Raw genomic sequence first — 20,622 nt, forward strand, 5'->3', positions numbered from 1 at the left:
AGAAAACAGAAAGAAGGTTAATGGATTAGCTAACATCATGTATTCATCATTCATTTAATCAACAAATTTTTATTCAGCATCTACAAGGGGGATACAAGGAAAATATGATACAGCTTCAATTTATGCCTTGAAAGGGAAATCTGATGCCAGCTACTTTGAACCCGACTTGAACAAGAATATACTTGAAAATATATTCAACAAGTTGCCATCTATTTGTTGCTTGAAAATCTCTAGTGAGGAGAAATCTATGGTCTCCTGAGCAGTCCATTCCATGTTTGGATAACTTAATTTTAGGATGATTTTACTTAGGCTAAAATTTATGTTTTTACAACTGCTTTCCATCATTCCTAGTTCTCCATCTGGGGTGAAGTACAGCTGCTCCCATTCTCCTTTCATGTGACAAATGTTCAATTGTATGAAAATGCCTATCATGTGCTTCACTGTCCCCCACCCCCCCAACTCCTCTCTTTTTCGGGCTAAACATCCCCATTTCCTTCCATGAATCCTCATGAGGTACAATGTGAGGCCATTTTCCATCTTCCTCATCCTCCTTTGGATGCTCTCCTTTTTATCAATGTTCCTTCTGAAATGTGGCACACTAACGAATCAAAAGCTTACTGTGTTATTAATGTGATCTATTATGTTTTTTTTTTTCTAACAGTAATTAGCCTTATATTCCTGGTATAAATTCAGCTTGTAACATCAATATTTAAAAATATTTCCTATAGTCTCCTTAACTATTTTTTTAATATTGTTTCATCAATACTTATTCATGATGTCAATCCTAAAGATTTCCTTTTCTTACTTATATCTCACTGGCTTAAATGTTAGAATCAAGGATGAGTTCACTCCAATTACATAATAGTTTTGATTGTTAGTTTGAGGTTTTCCTCTATCATAGCCTCTTGCCTTCATACTCTTCTTTTTAAAAATAAAAGAAAAGGGAGAAAAGGGGATGATTTAGTGCTATATTTTTACAGTTGTAACAATCAGAGCCCAATCCTCTCCCTTCTCCATCTTCTTCAATTCTATACCTAGATTATTGTATCTTTTTCTTTCTCTCTCTTTCTACCTTTCAGAATCATCTCTCTCTAGCTGAGGTCTGCCTTACTTTTGGCTATTCCCTTCACAAGTCTTTCCTTTCTATTAAACTCCAAACTTTCTGCTCCTTGTTCTAGAGAATATCTCTATTCACTTTATTGTATTTCTAAAATATAATTTTGGTTTTTTCTTTTACTGGCTTAATAAAAGCAAATTTCGTGAGATTTCTATCCTTTTCATGTGCCATATTTATGATGATATATTATTTTGTTATGGTAAAACTATTATAATATCTAGTATAGTCCCTTCAAGCTATTTCTTTCTTTGAATTAGTATTTTGGGCAGTCCAATGATTCTTAAATTATCTTTTCTCTTGTTTTTCAAGTCAGTTTTTTTAGGTCAATTGCTTTGGTATTAGCTATCTAATTTATACTATCAATTTGTTTTCTTTTGACTTTGCTCTACTATTTCATATAATATCATTGACTTTTTCAGTATTTTAGGATATCCATTACATTGCTAAAGTTTTCCATAATCTGTTTTACATTACATATTCTCTCTTCACTTTTCCCTCAAAATGACTAACTTTGACTCCTTATATCTTTACTAATATCATATTTTTTAAATAAATTGTATTGATATATTTTGGATATTGCCCATATTTCCCACTATTTTATTGACTTTTTAATGTCACCTCCATTTCCCAGTGCATCCTTCTGATCACCTCTAAGAAAGCCACAGTTTATGATAAAGGATTAAAAATGAGAATTTAAAGTACAGGAAAATTAAGCAACATATTGAAAAAAAATCTTGAGATTATATGTAATATTTCACACTTATAGTCTTAATTTCTTTTAGTAGGTCTTCCATTCACTATCAGAGTCATTCAGATTACTCCATTCTCCCTCTGTGTGTGTGTGTGTGTGTGTGTGTGTGTGTTCTTTGTGTTTTGACCAAATTCTTGGTAATTTTGACCAAATTATTAGTCTCCTGGAGTTTTCTTCTGGATTAGAGTTTATACCTAAATACTCCTAACCCTATTTGTTTATTCTTCTACTAATACACCATGCAGAAGATAGAGACAGAGAGGAACAGAGAGAAAAATCAATGAAGAGAGGGAATGAAAAGTTCACAGTTAACAAGGGAAGAATTAGCAAGTCACACATAAATGAAAGTTAAAAGACTAGTCTGCCTAAGCAAAGTGCCCTTTCAGAATAATGGCACAATAAAGAATATATAATATATGCATGCAGTGTCTAGTATTTAATCAGCATGAGAGGAATAAAGAAAAAGAGGTTAGAAGTATCTGAATTGAATTTATTCAGATCTTGGATTTTATTGCAGTCAACAGCTAGAGGATATTGTTTTAATTAATGCTAATGGCAAAAATTTAAAAATTAGTCCATGGAGAATTGATGCTGAGTAAAGTGAGCAGAACCAGGAGAACACTGTACACAGTAACAGTAACACTGTGTGATGATCAACTATGATTGACTTAGCTCCTCTCAGCAATACAATGATCCAAGAAAATTCCAAAAGACTCATGACAGAAAATGTTATCTACATCCAGAGAAAGATCTATGGAGTCTGAATGAAGATCAAAGCATACTATTTTCACTTTTTTTGCTGTTTTGTTTTGTTTTTGTTTGCTTGTTTTGTTTTTTGTGGCTTTTCCCTTTTGTTTTGTCTCTTCTTTCACAATGTGACTAATATGGAAATACATTTCCATCCTTGCACATGTATAATCTAAACCAGATTGCACATGTATAACCTAACTTATTGACATCTTGGGGAGGGGGAAGGAAAGGAAGGGTGGGAGAAAAATTTGGAATTCAAAATCTTATAAAAATGAATTTTAAAAAACTATTTCTACATGTAATTGGAAAAAATAAAATACTATTTACAAAAAGAAATAGCCCATGGAATGTTTTCATTGTAGTTAGCTAGTTGGCCTTGTTCATAATTTCTGAATTAGAATTAGGAAAATTTGAGTTCAAATCCTGCCTTAGGTACTTAATTTCCCTGTGATCCCTGACTAGTCACTTATTTTCTCTCAGCATCAGTTTCCTCATTTGTAGAATGGAAAAAATAGTAGCACTTAACTCATATATGAAAGAAATATATAAGTTTTTAAAATGTTATATAAATGCTAACTTTTACTGTTGACTAGGTCCCACAGTGGATAGAGTGCAGGGCTTGGAGTCAGGCAGACCCAAATTCAATCTAGTCCCAGATATTTACTAGCTGTGTGACCCTTAATCTCTGTCAGACTCAGTTTCCTCAACTACAAAATGGAGATAATAATAATACCTCCCATGGCTACTATTTGGCTATAGAAATATGTCTAGATTTTGGCTTAGAACCACAGAGAGAAGGGAAAGAATCCTGTCCAAGTGCAATTCAAGAGCAAGTGTAATAACTGGAGTTAAGCCTTAAGATCAATGTTAGTGCTGTATAAGATGGACTGAAACAAGGGGATACGAGAAGAGGAAAAGACTAGTTAACAAACAAAAAAAAAACTACTGCTTATCATAAGCAAATCACTGTTTGAGCAGGAATTAAACTACTTGGCTTCAGTACTTCTCGGCAAAAGCAGTATTAGCACTACCTTTCAGAAAAAGTAGCAATATTTACCCCCCCAAACCTCCCATCCCCTCACCCTGCAACATCTCTAGTTCAGGGGTTAACTTTTTTTTTGTCTCATAGACCTCTTTGGCAATCTATTGATACCAATGGACTCCTTCTTCAAATCATATTTTAAAATCCATAAAACAATATACAAAGGGTTACAAAAAGAATCAATTATATTGAAATACAGATATTTAATTTTTTTAATTCATAAAACAATATACACAGTGTTGAAAAGGGAATCAATTCTATTGAAAAATGCCTATTTCTTTTTTAAAGTAGACATCTCAGGTTAAGAAACCTTGCCTAGGTCCATGTATAGGTCCAACCTATACTGAAATAAAACTAGCATAGAAGTTTCAACAGAATTGTTTGGTATGAGGTTCAAAGTAAATTTTTTCATCGTAGAGGGCAATGTATAATAATATCCAAAATAAAATTGCAAGGAATTGTAGGTAATATGTTTGAACACATCTATGAAATATAAAATTTAGTGATGGAAACAATTCACTAAAAGGACATTGAAATTCTTAGTAAACTTGTCTTTTTTATTTCAGTGCAAGTTGGCAGGCTACTAGTTATAATGGATCTTATTTATTAAGATTTTTTAACATCATTTTTACTGTGGAATATCTTTGTGGCAATTTTTATATCATTATTCATCAGAAATTATGAATCCTAAAACATGATGACCAAGAATTTAAAGAAAACATTCTTCTTGCAATTCTATAACACTGCAAAATATGTGTACATGTTTTAACGGGAAAAAATTAAGTTTTAAATATAAAAATGAAGCTTCACTTCTGAAGAACAAAAGTACACTGCCAGGAATAAGTAATTCAAAAGAATACTGCTTTTCAGTCACCTAAAAATTTGAAATAGGACACTAATAATTTTTCTTTTATTTTCCTTTAGGCAATCTGTTTCCAGTGATCCATAATTAAAGCTGATAGAGGCATGATTAAATATGCAAAAGTAGTTGAATCTTGCCTTTAGTTGAAATACTATTACCTCTGGATTTTAATGATTAGAAGACCAGAATGTGAACTGAAAAAAATTCACTCCCAGATCTCCACAAAGAGGATTTAACTTAACACTGAATACGAGAATTTATTTTTTTTATCTTTATGATGAATCTTCTTAGAGACTATGCTCTCCAGAGTTGAATGTAGTTATTGAGTTTTGAGATGTTTAAGTTATATTTATTTCTATTAGAAATAAAGTGTAAGGTAATAAAAAAAAATGACCCTTCTTGAAGAAAGTGGTTTTTTGGTTTGTTTCTTTGTTTCTTTGTTTTACCTTAGTACATTGCAGCAAAGAATTTTTCAGAAAGAAATCAAAACTAGTCAAACATTGTGAAACCAATGGACCATATTAGATTTGTGCCACACTTTAATTTACACCTCTTTGAAAATTATATTATGTTAACAAAGCATACAACTGAATAGAATATGAAAGACAGATCAACCAATGTTATTATATTATAAAGTAATTCATATGTTCATTTCCAATTTTTGCCAATGTGATCAATGTGATAATACAGTCAATTTTCTTTAATAAAAGAAGTAATTCAACATGACCTACAGGACCAGGAAATGATATCAACTCTCAGTTATACAGTTCTGTCATTAAAACATTCTATGCTGACTTTACCAACCATATTCCACACTCTCAAACTTTCATCACTAAAACAAATTCTATAGATGAGACACAGAGAGGGTAACAGAGATGAGACACAGACATGGCTGAGATATAAAACAACTCATTACTGACTAAGACAGGATTGGAGCTCCAACCATCCTATTCCTAAACCAGTAGCTTTATACAATTTATAACAGCATAATGAAGTAGAAAGGGAACATAGAAAGAGAAGGAGAGAAAAGAGTGAAAGGAAGTATAAGTTCAAAGACAAGAAGGGAGAATTAAGTGAGTCACATGATGAGAGCTAACAGATTATTCAGACTAGGTACAGAGTCTTTTATGAGTGGTGGAATAATGAAAAGAAATTTACGTGCACATAGCTTCTAAAGCCTGATCAACTGGAGAGAAGAAAAGATAAAAGAAAAAAAAAGAGGTGTTAAGTGTCTGGAAGCTACATACCAACAGAAGACTTTCTTGCAGACAATAGCCAGCAGATATTGTCTTCATTAAAGCTGTTAGCAGGAACCTACTTATTTTTTGATCAAATGCAACTGAGAATGTTGTGTGCAATCATACAATGGAAATCCAGAAAAAGCAGGAAAACTAATGAAAAAAAGCTTCACTTAGTACCAGAACTCACAACAGAACAACTAGCTAATTTGCTATAGTAGTTAACTGCAAGAGTGGTAAGAATTGAGGAACTTGGTTTCAGCATTTATGGAGGTAAAGAGGAATATTCTAGTAAACTTTAAAAATTGTACAATTTGTGTTTCAGGCCAAGAAACAACCAAATATGCACAAAATAAAGATTGCTCTTCCTACCTGAGGACAGAGTGAAAAAATTGCTGAAAAACCTCATCTTTGCTCTGGTTAATCACGGAGAATGAAGTGCTTGCCTCTGTGATACTTAATATGGTTATCAATGACTTGGAAAAGCCATAGACACTACACTCATCTAGTAAGATGATAACACAAAGCTTGGGAGAGAGAGTTATCATATTGTAAGGCAGATTTGTTTGTTTGTTTGTTTTTGGCAGAATGGGTTGTACCAACTCAAGTCACTGCTATTTCTGCAGTTTATAGTATTAGAGTTACCTAAAGCACTAAAAGTTTATAAGCCTTGTCCAGGTTCATACAGCCAGTATGTGACAGAGGCAGAATTCCAAGACTAGATATCTATCCTCTATGCCATGATGCATCCAGACACAGAGAAGAGATTGACTTGTTTTATTCTGCTTTGATAAGACCATATCTGGAGTACTGAGGTTGATTATTCCTGCCACACTTTTGAAGGTACATCCATGAGCTACAGAGGACCCAGAAGCAGTGAGCTGAATGGTAAAGAGCCTTGAGTTAATGCCATTTGAGGACTGGTTGAAAAATAGAGAATAGTTAGCCTGGAGATGATAAGAGTGGTCATTCTAACTCTCATTAAGTCTTTGAAGGATTCTCACATAGACAAGGGAGTCAATGTCTTCTGCTTGTCTCCAAAAGGCAGAACTAGGAGAAAACTATGAAAGCTTCAAAGAGAAAAATTTGCTTCCAAAGTAAGGAACAACTTACTAACAATTTAGTTGCCTAAAAGTTGAATGGGTTGCCCCCTGCTCCAAGAGGGATTATAGTTTTAAAGTCTTCATACCAAACCAGGATGACCATTTGTGTAATATGTTCCAAAGGGCTGGACCTGGATGTGCACTGAGATTCCTTCCAATTGTGAAATTTTGTGATTCTGTTTCTTGAAATGATACAAGAAGTGCTGAAATAGGAAAATAAAGGATAATAGGAATGCAAAATGGGAAACATATATCTAAAACCATGTCAGGGCATTGATGGATAGAAGGCTGTGAAACAAGGGAACTAGAAGGAGTTTTTGGAGTCACATCATAGCTTTGAAGGTCTCCTAATAGATGATAGCATTGGACTCTCTGAGAAGAAAACAATCTCTTATACTCCATGTATTGATAATGAAAGTACAAATATTGGTAATACCAAGGCTGAGGTCATAAGAAGAACATTCAGTGGATGAAAACTTCTAAGTCAGGTATACTGAGGCAGACATATAGCAATAAAAAATGAACCATATAACATCCTTCGAGTATTCTGTCTGCCCAGGGCATATCTGAGAAATTAAACAAAGAGTTCCAAGATTGGCTACACTTCATTCTAACAATTTAGCGTAGGGGCAAATGGATCTTTTCCCCAAGGATATATAAAGAACATTTCAAAAATTAGAAAGTCCTTAGCAAAAAAAAAAAAAAATGACAACCTTTAGGCATAGGTGATGTTTTCATCACTACTGCCAAATGAAGGTAGAACCGTCAGAATAAGAATGCAGAGAAAAATTGATTAAGGTTATAGTATAAGATTCAGCAATGACTGGCTCTTGGATAGAAAAAAAAAAGTACAGTTAGTATGTACTGGGAAAACATGTTTTCATAAAGGTACATAGATTTTTTTTTTATTTATTTATTTTCATTTTCACTTCCAAGTCCTCTCCCTCTCCCTCTACTCACTACCCCATCCATTGGAAAGGCAAGAAATAGAATATCCATTATACATATAAAATAAGTATATATGTATATATATATATATATATATATATATATATATATATTCAATCAAGAAAGTTTTTAACTGAAAGCAGGGAGGAAGGGGAAAATGCCCACATAAATCCATAGCCAGATACCATAGAGATAGATTGCAAAAAAGAAAGAAAATGTGAAGAGGAGAATCCTAATAGTTCACAGGAGATGATATTAGGTTAAACAGCTAAAGTTCCTTTCAAGTCTTAGTACTGTGTTTCTATGGTCCTCCAATCCAAGAAAAGGGGTAGCAATATTGCTCATGGCTTCTGTCATCTGCCTATACATACATGGGCAGGTGTGATTAATAAAATAACTTCAAGATCTTAATGAAATTCAGTAAGTTGGACATCATATCACTGCATTTTGATAGGATGTGACTTATGACTTATATTTCTATTAACAGTTGAAACAGAAATAAGTTAGCTAATAGTGGCAGTAGAGTAGCATTGTATACCAATAAGATATATTCTTATATGTATATCCATGAACCAGAAGGAATAAGCAAGGGAGGATAAATGAAGAAAGAAAAGCAACATTGTGGTGAGATTGTACTATGGACTACTAGGCTAGACTATTTATAATATTCTATCAGATACCAAGTAGCACCCAAATCTTCACCCTCCATATATCTTATATTTTTGCTTACATAATACATATCCTCACTAAGCTGTAAGTAAATTGATTAGCTAGGTAAAACATGTGCAGGTGGGTCAAATTGTTATGGGATTGTAAGGCAGTTAGGATTTTTTAAAAAACCCACTGTTTCCAAGGTTGCAATAATTTTTGCCAATTCAATAGTTTATAATTTCTTTCTTAGACCCTATATAGGAGGCAAAGAGTTATATAAATTTAATAAAGCAAAAACACATTTGTCTCATGATGTGGACACTAACCTGAGGTCTTAATTAAATGTAATTGAACAAACATTTACTAATGACCTACTTTGAGCAAACTACGACATTAACCCTGAAAGGTATAAGGTCTGAAAAGGCCAACTAAGAAAGAAAAGCTATTTTTATGGGCCTGGTCAGATATTCAAGGATCAGCTTACCTAAATTCAAGGAGACTTACTATTATTTAAAATTTGACTGAGTCACATGGCTCACATGACCAAAAAGATGGAGGACTAGATATTCTCTTTAGTTCTCAGGACTTCTCAAACCTCTTCAAAATACTAATACTTTATATGAGATAATAAAGCAATTTCAGCTGTCTCCATAGTCACCAAGACCATAAACACCATATGTCACCATAGACACCAATAACTCTAATAAAGTGAAAAAACAAAGCAAAACAACAGCAAAAATTAAAATATACTACCAACAGAGAAGAGTAATCCCTAACTTGTTCACTTAGCATCTCCCTCCCCACCAATCACTTTAGTTCTAGCAGGGCAGCACAAACTAACCCATAAGCTTGCAAAAGAATTCAGCTCTACCCCCTGCCTTCCAATGCCTGAGAAAACCAAAAGAAAGCTGCCTGCAACAGAGCTCAGTCAAAGAAGTGAGGAACAAAGGGAACAGTGATAGGACACATGTGTGGTTCCCATTAAGCCTGAAGGAAAATGCCCAGAATCCATCTGTAACCAGTTCTGTCTCTCCAGAAGTCTCTTGTGGAAGAGAAAGAGATCAATGAAACATGAATTGCTCACCTTGAGAGGAGACTTAGAAGGCTTTGATGTGCAGCCCGCAGTGAAACTGCAATCAAAGGGGAAGGAGTCAGAAAGTGAGTGACACAGGAACATAAGGGGAAAAAAAGTGAAATTACTGAAACTCTCAGTAGGAATATAACATATTTAAAGACCTAGAGCATAAGCAGATAAACCAACAGGGAAGATATTAAGAACAGAAGGAAATATGGATTCTAGAGCAGCTTAATGAGATCTGGCATCTATGAACAAATAAAAAAATATATATAACATCTGATGAACTGGAGGACCCTGTATATTCCAAAGGGTGCACAGAACAAAAGAAAGATGTTCCTGAATGGCTTAAAAGAAAAAATACAAATTTTGAAAGAATTTATGCATTGTACAGTAGAAATAATAGGCATGACAGAAAAAGCTTGAATCCACTGTAGTAAGTCTCTCAGAAAAAAAAATAGGAGAGAGAATAATAAATTGCAAATACAAATGTACTGAAGTAAAGGTCAATTTGGAAGGAGAGGAAAAAAAAAAGAAAGAATGAAAAAAACATGATCTCCATACAAGCAAAAGACAGTGATCTTAAAGGCAGGATAACTTAAGGATTGTTGGTGTCCCAGAAGAACACAAGTCAAAAAACCCTGAATATCATGATGCAAGAAATACTACAAGAAAACTGCCCAAAACTTCTGAATATAGAAAACAAAAGACTAGCTGGAAGAATGCACAGATTGCCTCCAGGGTAAACAACAACTATGAAGCAAATTTCAAGTCACAAAGCAGTTAATTTTAAGAATTCCAATAAAAAATAACAAATTCTACAAGTGACCAAGAGAAAGACCTTCAAGTATAAATGAAAGGAAATTCAAATAAGAAAGATTATTCTGAACCCACCAGAGACTATAGGAAGGAATGGAATCATGTGGTCCAAAGACTAAATAAGCTCAAGATACAACCTAAAATGACCTACCTCGCAAAACTGAGCCTAGTTATTAGTGAAAAAAAAAAAAAAGATGGATATTCAATTTTTAAAAAGGTATTCAAAGCATTCCTAGAGAGAAACTTGGTCTGAACAAATTATTTGCTATCCAAATACCGGAGACAACAGAAAGACAAGAAAGATAAACAAATACAACAACCACAAATGGCAACGAAATAATAATAGAGAGATTTTAAAAGTACACAAGAAGGCAATGGTCAAAGCAAGAGTCAAATTGCAGTGATAAAGGAGAAACAGGCCTGAAAGATTATGGAATAAACCTTATAATACCCCACCTACAGGTGAGTCACTGATTCTCTTGGAACTAAATGACAGAAAGTGAGAGTACATAAAAGAGGAAAGAGGAAGAAGAAGATAAAGAAGATACCTGAGGCAAGGAAAACAATTAGAAGCTGTCTACAAATAGACTGATAGTTTCTTTTTTGGTAGGGAGAGTGCTGACTGAGAAAATCATAGTTTGAATTATCTGTGAAATATTATGCTGATTGATAAAGTCACAGAAGAATATTAACTTCATGTATTAGAATCATTAAATATAAAAAAATTGTAGCTAGAAAGGACCTTAGAGGTTACTTAGTCTGAAGGCTTCATTTTCCAGATGAGTACACAGGTCAAAAGTTCTCTGTGATCACACGGCTAATGAATGACAGAGCTGAGATTAGAGGCCACTTTTCCTAACTCCTAACAGTAAAGTTGTTCCTTACATTGTTTAAGTAGCGATTCAGGAAAGGCATGGTATTCCTTCTAAACAATTATTACCTTGGCTTTTTTTCTTGAGTGGCATTGGCCATGGTGGACAGGCAGGTCCTGGTGATCTACCAGTGGGGTCATCTCCTTGGCCGCTTGGCCAAGCAAGTCCTCCTGGGACAGATGGTGGTTGTGGTTCGCTGCAAAGGCATTAACATCTCAGGAAACTTCTACAGGAACAAGTTGAAATACCTGGCCTTCCTCTGAAAGCAAATGAACACAAACCCTTCAAGAGGCCCTTACCACTTCAGAGCCCCAAGCCACATTTTCTGGAGGACAGTCAGAGGGATGTTTCCCCACAAGACCAAGCAAGGTCAGACTGCCTTGGAACGCCTTAAGGTGTTTGATGGCATTCCTCTACCCTATGACAAGTGGAAACCCATGGTTGTCCCAGCTGCCATCAAAGTGGTCAGACTGAAGCCAGCTAGAAAATTCGCTTATCTGGGACACTTGACCCCCGCGTTAGCTGAAAGTATCAGGCAGTGAATGCTACTTTGGAAGAGAAGAGAAATGAGAAAACAAGATCCATTATAGAAAGAAAAAAAAGATTACGAAACTGCGCAACCAAGCCGAGAAGAATGTGGAAGGCAAAATCCACAAATACACAAAGGTGCTGAAGAAGCACGGGCTGCTGGTGTGAGTCCAATAAGTATCCTCTATGGCAAATAAATAAACAAATTATTATTACCTTGCAATAAGATTACAATAAGCATCTTTAAGGGTGAAAGAACTAAAACAAAGTAAAGACTTTAGCTGGAAGGCGAATTTAGGAGATATTTTGTTCAACGTTTTCATTTTACAGCTGAGGAAATCGAGGTAAAGAATAGTAAGTGATGTTCATATGTTCATATAAGTAGGAAATGTCAGAGGCAGGATTTGAAACCAGGTCCCCTTGACACCAAAACCAGAGAAATGTCTACCCCAAAGTTCAGCTTCCACATGGCTTCTAAGAAATCTGGCTCAGATTTTCATGAAATTTTCAGTTACCTTAATGATATTCCATTTAAGAGAGGAGAAAAAATTAAAAGATGAGCTAAAACCAATTGATTAATTAGCACCTCCTTGCTTGATGTTTTGCAGGTCCACAGTCAGGGAATTACAGTATGACCTCCTAGAAGCAAACACAACACACAGTCATTAGCTTATTAAGCACCATCTGTGTACCAGGCAATGCGCTAAACTTGGGGATAAAAATACACATGTGCACACACAAACACACATACATACAGTCAATCAGTTCCTGACTTAAATGAATTTACATTCTGCTATAGTATTGCATCATATTTCTTGTCCACTAGTGTTTCTCTAAATACTTCCTGGATATTGGGACAAATACAAACAACCTTTCCAACCTCATTTTTCTAACTACCTTTTTTGGGGTCAAATAATCTTGTAACCTTTTAAACTAAATGGCTTTTCCTTTGTAATGCACACATATACATACATACATACATACACACACACACACACACACACCTATACCATCTTTTATAAGTTTTTGCCTATGACCTACCTGAAGAAAAAGTATTTATAGCAAGTAATTTTACTGATACATCATTTTTTAAAATGTCTCACAATATTATTTGTTTTCAAATAATGTGGTTCATAAAATATCATGAGTTTTATATTTCTATTGAATTCTTATGTTTTTCTGCTGCTTAATTATAACTCAATAGTCAATACTACTGGGCCTTAGCCTTTGCCCATTTGGCAAGACCCTATAAAAGTTGTGAACAGTAGATAAGGGGAAGGTTAATACCTTAGAAATCATGGCACTAAAGAAACAGGCCAGTGGTATATCTCTCTTTAGTCCATATTTCACTAGAATAGAACAGTTCTTCTCTCATTGCTAATAGAGACTAGTGATATTTGCTTTCCTTTTTCTGTGGATGTAGACATGCACTGAAGGAGAATTGAGTTATAAACTTATCTTGAGGCCCAGAAAGCCAATATGAAAAGATAAATGTAAAGAAGATGATAAGAACTTTACTACAAAAACAGTTTTAAAAACCTTTTGTCCCCAAAATATTTTTTTTTCCATTTCTAGAGTCTAGGTGATAGGTTGTCTACTTTAGAATCCCAATGACTTAACAAGCAAAGTGGGCTTTAGATGGAGATTTAAAAGCTTCCAGAGAAGGTTATAGGGAATGAAAGTCACCAAAAAATGTAATTTAGTTTCAAACAAAAAAGAGATATCATTTTATCTTTTCTAATCTGATTCAAAATTATTCTCTTGGCCTTAAAAATTCAACAAGGATTCTTAAGGCTTTTCCTGACCCATCTATCCATCTGATTTCCCTAAATGCATCAAATTTTACCTGATTTCTTATTTTCTAACTTTTTGTCAATTGTCTTGTGTTTAGTTTTTGGAATTCTCCAAGAAATCAATCAGCTTCCTCTTCCAGAGATCTAGAAGATGAATTCACAAACATATTCTGTACCACACTACCACAGTAAATAATGTGACAGTTGGAGGCTATTTGTCCATAAGAAATCTACTTTCTTGTCTCATAATTATTATGAAACTTCATTTACACAACTATTTGTTTATAACTATATGATATACATTACTCTCCATTGCTAGACAGATAATAGATAGTTATTGCTTTAGAGCTATTCTGAGAAGGAACTTGAAATATTCAGTGCTTGGAATATAGTAGGTGCTTAATTAATATTGGTTGATTATTCCAGTCAGGTAGGTGGCATGATGGATAAAGGACTGAATCAGAAATAAAAACAGCTAAATTCAAATTGTGCTTCCAGCACTTACTAGCTGTATGATGCTGAACAAGTCACTTAACTACCTATTTCCCAGGGTTCCTGTGAGGATTAAAAGAGAAAATATCTGTAAAGTGTTCTGTAAAACATAAAGTGCTATATAAATGCTGTTATTATTATTATCATATTAAAAATATTCAAATATATCTTGTGATTTCATCAATTCAGGAGTTCCCTCCAATGACTTGGACTGAAACTTTTCCAAAAGAATTCAACATTAAATAATAAGAGAGATAAACTAGAATAATTCTCTGATTCTCCACCCCAATATATATTCGAACAGGAATAGTCCTTTTGCAGGTTCCAGAGAGACTATATTCTAATCCTTCTTCTAATCCCTACCCCTAACATAACAAGAAAGAACAATTCTTCATAACTGTTGGGTCCAGTGGCAAAAATCTTAGGATTTAGCCACATATGATTTATGAGAACTTCTATCTTAGAGAGTTGCCTGGCACGTTGAGAGATATTTGGCCAGAGACATATAGTCAGCTGTGAGAATAATTTTGATACCTCTACTCTGTTTAATCAGTATTTACTCAGACCATTGTGATTTAGTGGGTATCAGCGATTATATTAGAAAATTGAGGAAAAACAGAATTAAGTTTGGGTTGGTTATGTTTGTTAATTCTGTAAGGAAGAGACTTAAGATAAAACAGTCCATTACTTATTGATGATTATAGCATTTATATTTGATTTATAAGTTAGAAATATACTAAATTAGTTAGGCATGAGATAAGAATTTATATTTGTATCAAAAACTTATAATAACACCTCTAAACCCTCCCACCCCTATGAGTCACTACTGCCACTCTTAAGTGACCTTTGCTTTGAACCCACAAGTCCCTTGGTCCCCTAGGATGCTGTTGGTCAAACATTAGTGTTTAATGGCTTGTAGAAGACCCCAAACCTTACAGACCCAGTCTTATAACCTGTAAAAGGCCCTGAGATGTTAACATGGCCTGCAATTGATGGCCTGTAGCTAATGACCTATGAAAGGCCTACTGAAAAAGTGATTGTGATTGATGGACATTGACTTTGACCAATCATGGGAGCTCCCCTTCTTCTGAAGATTAGACAATCATAGAAGTTGTCATGCTTCTGAAGGAATCTCCCAAGGACTAGGAGATGTCTCAGGGATTCCCTGAGGTCTATAAAATCCCCCTGCCCCTGAGCATCAGGTCCCTGACTGTGAGGAAGGTCTTGGACCCAACTGATTAGGGACTACCAATCTCCCTACTAAATTGATTGATTATGCTCAAAGCTTTGTCTCAGTGACTTTTGTTGCAGATTGGAATTTTGTAACCCATACAGCTAAGGGAGTTGCCCATAATCATATAGCCGGTTAAGGGACTTGCCTAGGGTTATATAACAAGTGTGTGTCAAAGGTAGGACTTGAACCTAGATATTCTTAACTCCAAAGTCAGAGCTTTATCCTTAGGCTATGCTGCTTCTCAATTGAAAAAGAAAAAAAGTTTGTTAAATCTAGTTAAATTGTAACTTTTTAAGACATATAATGAAAAATAAAGCAAAAATGAAATATGCATGAGTTTCTACATCTATTTCCCTTATACCCAATTAGTGACATGCATCATGTTAAGGAGAAAGATGTATTCCATTAACCATACTATTACCTTCTTTTCAAATTATCTATACAGCAACCCAAATAGTCAAATGATAAGAGAATTGAGAGTCAGAGGATCAATCTCACTTTGATTTTTCATTCTACTCTTTACCAGGTCTGTGACTTTGGCCAAGTCCTTTAATCTTTCTAGATCTCATTTTTCTCATTTGGACAATTTGGGAACTAAACTAGTTAAACTCTAAGGCCCCTTACAGCTCTGAAACACATGCCCCCGTTACATTAACCATTTCCTAATACAGACCCATCCTCTTCTTTCTGGGTTCCCCATCTCTTCTTAACTGTGGGCCTTCCCTAAGAGGGGAAAATAAACTAATTTTGGGCCATTCTGAAGTATCAGGAAATAAATACCTAAATGACTCAGTACTGGGTCTTCAGTTAGCTCAGAGGACTAGAAGAAGGGAAGAGATGAATCTCAGAGGATGAGATTGAGAAGTGTGAGGACTCAGAGTTGGAGTATGCATCAAATGCTGAGAGAAAGGGGATTACAGGAAACATGCCCATTACTTATCTCAGCTCTGTTTTATTGAAGGGGCATCTCTCTCAAGACTGACAGGGAAGCAGAAATAATAAGAATCCTCGCTGGGTGCTATGCCAGGTCTTGTCAGTCAGAATAAGTTGGAGCCTCAGAGAAAAGGATATATACCTTTTCTCAACTGTTATTCAACTGCAGAGTCTTTCAGCCAATGATTTTCTCTTTCTACTCCCTCTCATTTGCATTCTCAGGGATCTTAACTTAGAAAATGTAAAAAATGCTATACGTATATCAAAAAATCAATAACTAGAATTTATTAAGTACTTTCTATGTGTCAGGCAACCAAGGGTTACAAAGATAGTCCCCTGCAGTCAAGGTGATTACAGACTAGCCAATGTAATTCCCATTTCACCCCTCCATGCTAATGATTCCAGGACTCCTCCTCCAAGTATTGAAATCAACTTTCTCTGCCTATATATGATTCTTGTCTAGCTTGGATTTGGGTAGGCCTGAAGAACCAACCCGATCTCACCTACTTCTAACCATACCAATGGAACAATAAGGGAGCCTTATAGCACAAGCCTCAGGTTAACAAAAGAATTATTTGAGAAGAAAGAATATGCAGTTCATAAAATGACTAAACTACTTAGAAATTCCTGTTACCATTTTCCTGCCCTCTTCCCAACCCCACTTCTGAGGTCACAGGGATTTAGGGAAATCTTAAGAAACCCACTTAAGGGATTTCTTGCTCCCTTTTCCCCTTTACCCTAATCAAATAAATATGTCATGCTGGTCATTTATACCTTCAAATGAATTAGTTTGAGTTAGGGTTAGTCCAGCTAAGGCTGCTAGAGGTCCATTCCCAAACATGTCTGGGGTCCTTATGCAATTGAAATAGTGCATGATACATTTACAACAGTTTTGTTTTCCATTACCTCTTTTGGATTCCTTGTACTTTACCTAGATTGTAAATTCAATAAGTTTAAGGGAGGGAATCATCCTGGGAACATAGTCATACTTTGTTGGGTTTTTTTGTTATTTGTTTGTTTGTTGGAGGGAACAACATTCCAAATCCCCAAACACAACAGACTTAATGAATGAACTTTGAGCACATGCTTTTTACGTGAAAGTTAGAAGCTGCCACTGTCCTCTAATACAAGCACCGGCTGAAACAGTCTAAGAGAGAGAATGCCAGATTTTACAGGAACTCCCTAATCAAAATCCTTCTTGACCTTTATAACTCAACCATTTAACAGTTTCTGTTCAACTCACTTCTTTCTGAGTACTGACAGAAACTAGGAATAAAATAGCTACCCTGAAAGCTCTTCACATAAAATGAACAAACAAAAAAGAAGAAAAAAAAAGAAAAAGAAAACTCAGCTTCAGTTATTCCAAACTCAATTAATAAACTTTTGGGATTACCAGAGTGAACATTTTTGCCAGAAAAAGAAAAAAGAGGAGAAAAAAGTGCCTTTAGTACACTTTACAGTGCAGATTGCTGCCTGAGATCTGATGGAATGCTAATGGAATCTTTAGGCTCCATTGTTGTACTGATGATTTCCAGCTTAAAAAGCCAAGCATGCTTCATTCATTCAAGGTTTTCATTATTAAGCAAATTTCAGATCATCAGTGAAGTCCTTAGTCGCATTTACTTTAGATGATTGTGACTGTGCTGTACCTGAACCGCCAAGGGCATCCAAAAGGAAGGGAGGGAGGGAGAGAAGGGAAGGATAAAAGAAGGTGGAGAAGTCAGGGAAGGAAAAAAGAAAGATAGGTAAGAAGAAAGAGAAAAGGGGAAAGAAAAAAGAAGGGAAGAGTAGAAAAGAAAAAGGAGGAGGGAAAAAGGAGACAGAGTAAGGGGGAAAAAGGAAGGTAGAGAGGAAAGGAAAGGTGAAGGGGCAGGATAAGGAGAGAAGAAAAGAGTAAAGAAGGAAATGGTTGAAAAGCCTAAAAAAGAAAGGAAAGAAGGAAGGAAGGGGAAAAGGAAGGGAGACAGGGATGAAGGGAGGAAGGGAGGAAGGGAGGAAGAGAGAAAAAGAAAAAGGGAGGGAGAGATAAAGAAAATAAGGGAGTAAGGGAAGAAACAAGGATGAAAAGATGGATCTGTTTCAAAATGAAAAGCTCTTCTTGATTTAGTTTCATCAGAGCCTCAGGAAGTCGTCGAAGTCCAGGTGTCACGATGGTGAAAATGACCAGACAAAATCAAGGATTTATTTAATTTGCAGGGACTCAGTTGTTGAATACAGACCAAGTATACATGTTGAGAGTTCTAGTTCTAGTTCAGCTGAATGCCAAGACCTTCCCTTGCCTCCTTTTTTCTTTACAGAGACAATACTCTGTTCATGGTAATTGCAACTAGCCTGGTTTGAAGAGTCTACCTGATTTAAGAAGATGGGAAGTTGCCCTGGTGGGGGCTTTTTATAGGGTCTAGGAATTTCTTAGGGACCAGTCACCCAGTGTAAACCATCTAATAAGCATGAGATGAAGAAAAGTTTATGTTCTATCTGCCTATTTGGAAGAGGGCCACTGTCCATGACCATCTTTTAACTCTGAGAGAAGTGGTTATTTTTCTATTATATTAATAACCAAATTAGGATTGAGGGGTTTTTTGTTTGTTTTGTTTTGTTTTGTTATGCCCTTTCTATTTCCTCATTTAAGGACCAGCCCTTATAGGTCAGTCAATCTCTGAAGGACAGGGTTTATGATGAGATTGGCCTAATCCTCTGGGAACATTCTCCTCATTCTTGGATGGGATCCCACCCAACTAAGAGAATTTACTTCTGATTAAAGTATAAATAAAATCTAATCTAGTTGAATCCCAGCCCTAAAGCATTAGGCTCACAGCCTTGAAAAGTCCCCCATACTCCAACCCCATTGTTCAATGGGAATGGTCTCAGTGGAGATTGATTCTTTTGTCCAAATAGAGGGAAGCAGCTGTGAGTCTCATGATCAAGTCAAGATCTCAGGAGGAAGAGCTGAAGGCTTTTAGCCCTGTCCTCATGAATATGTCCACCCTTTCATTAATTGTTCACCAATCTTCCCTGATTTTCACCTGTCTGGGACACCTCCTTTTCCAAAGGTATTTAAGCATTCAGAAATATCTATGGTTTTGTTTTTGGTTACTGAGATAGACCACTGACCATCAATTTATTGACTATTTGCTAATCTAATTAATAAATTATTAATTACCCAGGAACTCTGTCTCTTAGGCTTTTCATTCATCTCAACTCCCTGTAACTTGTAACCCTATGGGCTCTACAATCTAGGAAAACACTTCTTGCAATTCTATATGTTCTCCCTCAGACTTCTTTCTTTCTCCTTACCTTCTAGTTTCCCTTTCATTTTTCTTTCCCTCTCTCCCCTCTCTTTCTTCCTATTTATCTTTCCCTTTTCCTTACTTTCCTTCTCCACTTTCTCCCCATCCTTTCCCTCCCTCTTTTCTTCTCATGTAATATGAATAGACCTGGCCATAGTCTACTGAAATTATTCCTTTATGATTTTTGAATGCTTAAAAGAAATCGTGAGGGGCAGCTAGGTGGTGCAGTAGATAGAGCTCTGGCCTTGAAGTCAGGAGGACTTGAGTTCAAATCCAGTTTCAGACACTTGACACTTACTAGCTGTGTGACCCTGGGCAAGTCACTTAATCCAGATTGCCTCACCAAAAAGCAAAAAAAAAAAAAATCCTATAGGGAGTAGCTAGGTGGCACAGTGGATAGGGCACCAGCCCTGGAGTTAAGAGGTCCTGAGTTCAAATCTGGCCTCAGACACATAATACTAGCTGATGCGGTCTAGAGGTTCATGGGTGTTGGGACCCCAAAATCACAATACCCAAGTCCTGTCAGAAAGAATTCGACCCAAGCCCTCCTGCAGCCAAAAACAAAGTTTATTGAAGATTTTCCATATTAGCTAGATTCTTAAGGAATCTGAGCATCTGTGGGCTATTGGCTAGATTGTGAAAATCTGCACATCTTTATGGAGACAAGATGGACGTTATATATAGGAAGACTGTGGGAGGGATCTAGGAGTGGCCAAATAGTCCATGAGGTAATAGAATTCCCAAGGGTGGGAAATGGAGCCTAGGTGGGACCAAGGGTGGGAAGTGGTCTGGGGCCATAGGGAGGCAAGACAATGGAGGGGAGATTGGGTGTAGCCACAATGAAAGGCCAGTTGATGGAATTATAGCAGCCAGAGATTTGGCCATGTGGGAAAGTACAGGAGTCCATGAGGTAATAGAATTACCAAGGGTGGGAAATAGAGTCTAGGTGGGACTAGGGGTGGGAAGTGGTCCGGGGCCTTAGGGAAAATCCAGGGTTTTTCCCTTCTGGGGCCCAGATTCCAATGCCATCACTAGCTATGTGACTCTAGACAAGTCACTTAACCTCAATTGCCTAAAAAAAGATAAAAACAAAAAACAAAACAAACAAAAAAAAACCCAGAAATCCT

At 35.8% G+C, this 20,622-nt stretch overlaps 1 pseudogene; it reads left to right on the plus strand.

Annotated features, from left to right (window-relative positions):
* The first annotated feature begins 11,326 nt into the window (after positions 1-11,326).
* Positions 11,327-11,924, plus strand: LOC114031155 (annotated as a pseudogene).
* The last annotated feature ends 8,698 nt before the right edge of the window (positions 11,925-20,622 follow it).

The sequence above is a fragment of the Vombatus ursinus genome, unplaced genomic scaffold, assembly GCF_900497805.2.
Source record: "Vombatus ursinus unplaced genomic scaffold, bare-nosed wombat genome assembly UNPS02015089.1, whole genome shotgun sequence".
Taxonomy (NCBI): Eukaryota; Metazoa; Chordata; class Mammalia; order Diprotodontia; family Vombatidae; genus Vombatus; species Vombatus ursinus.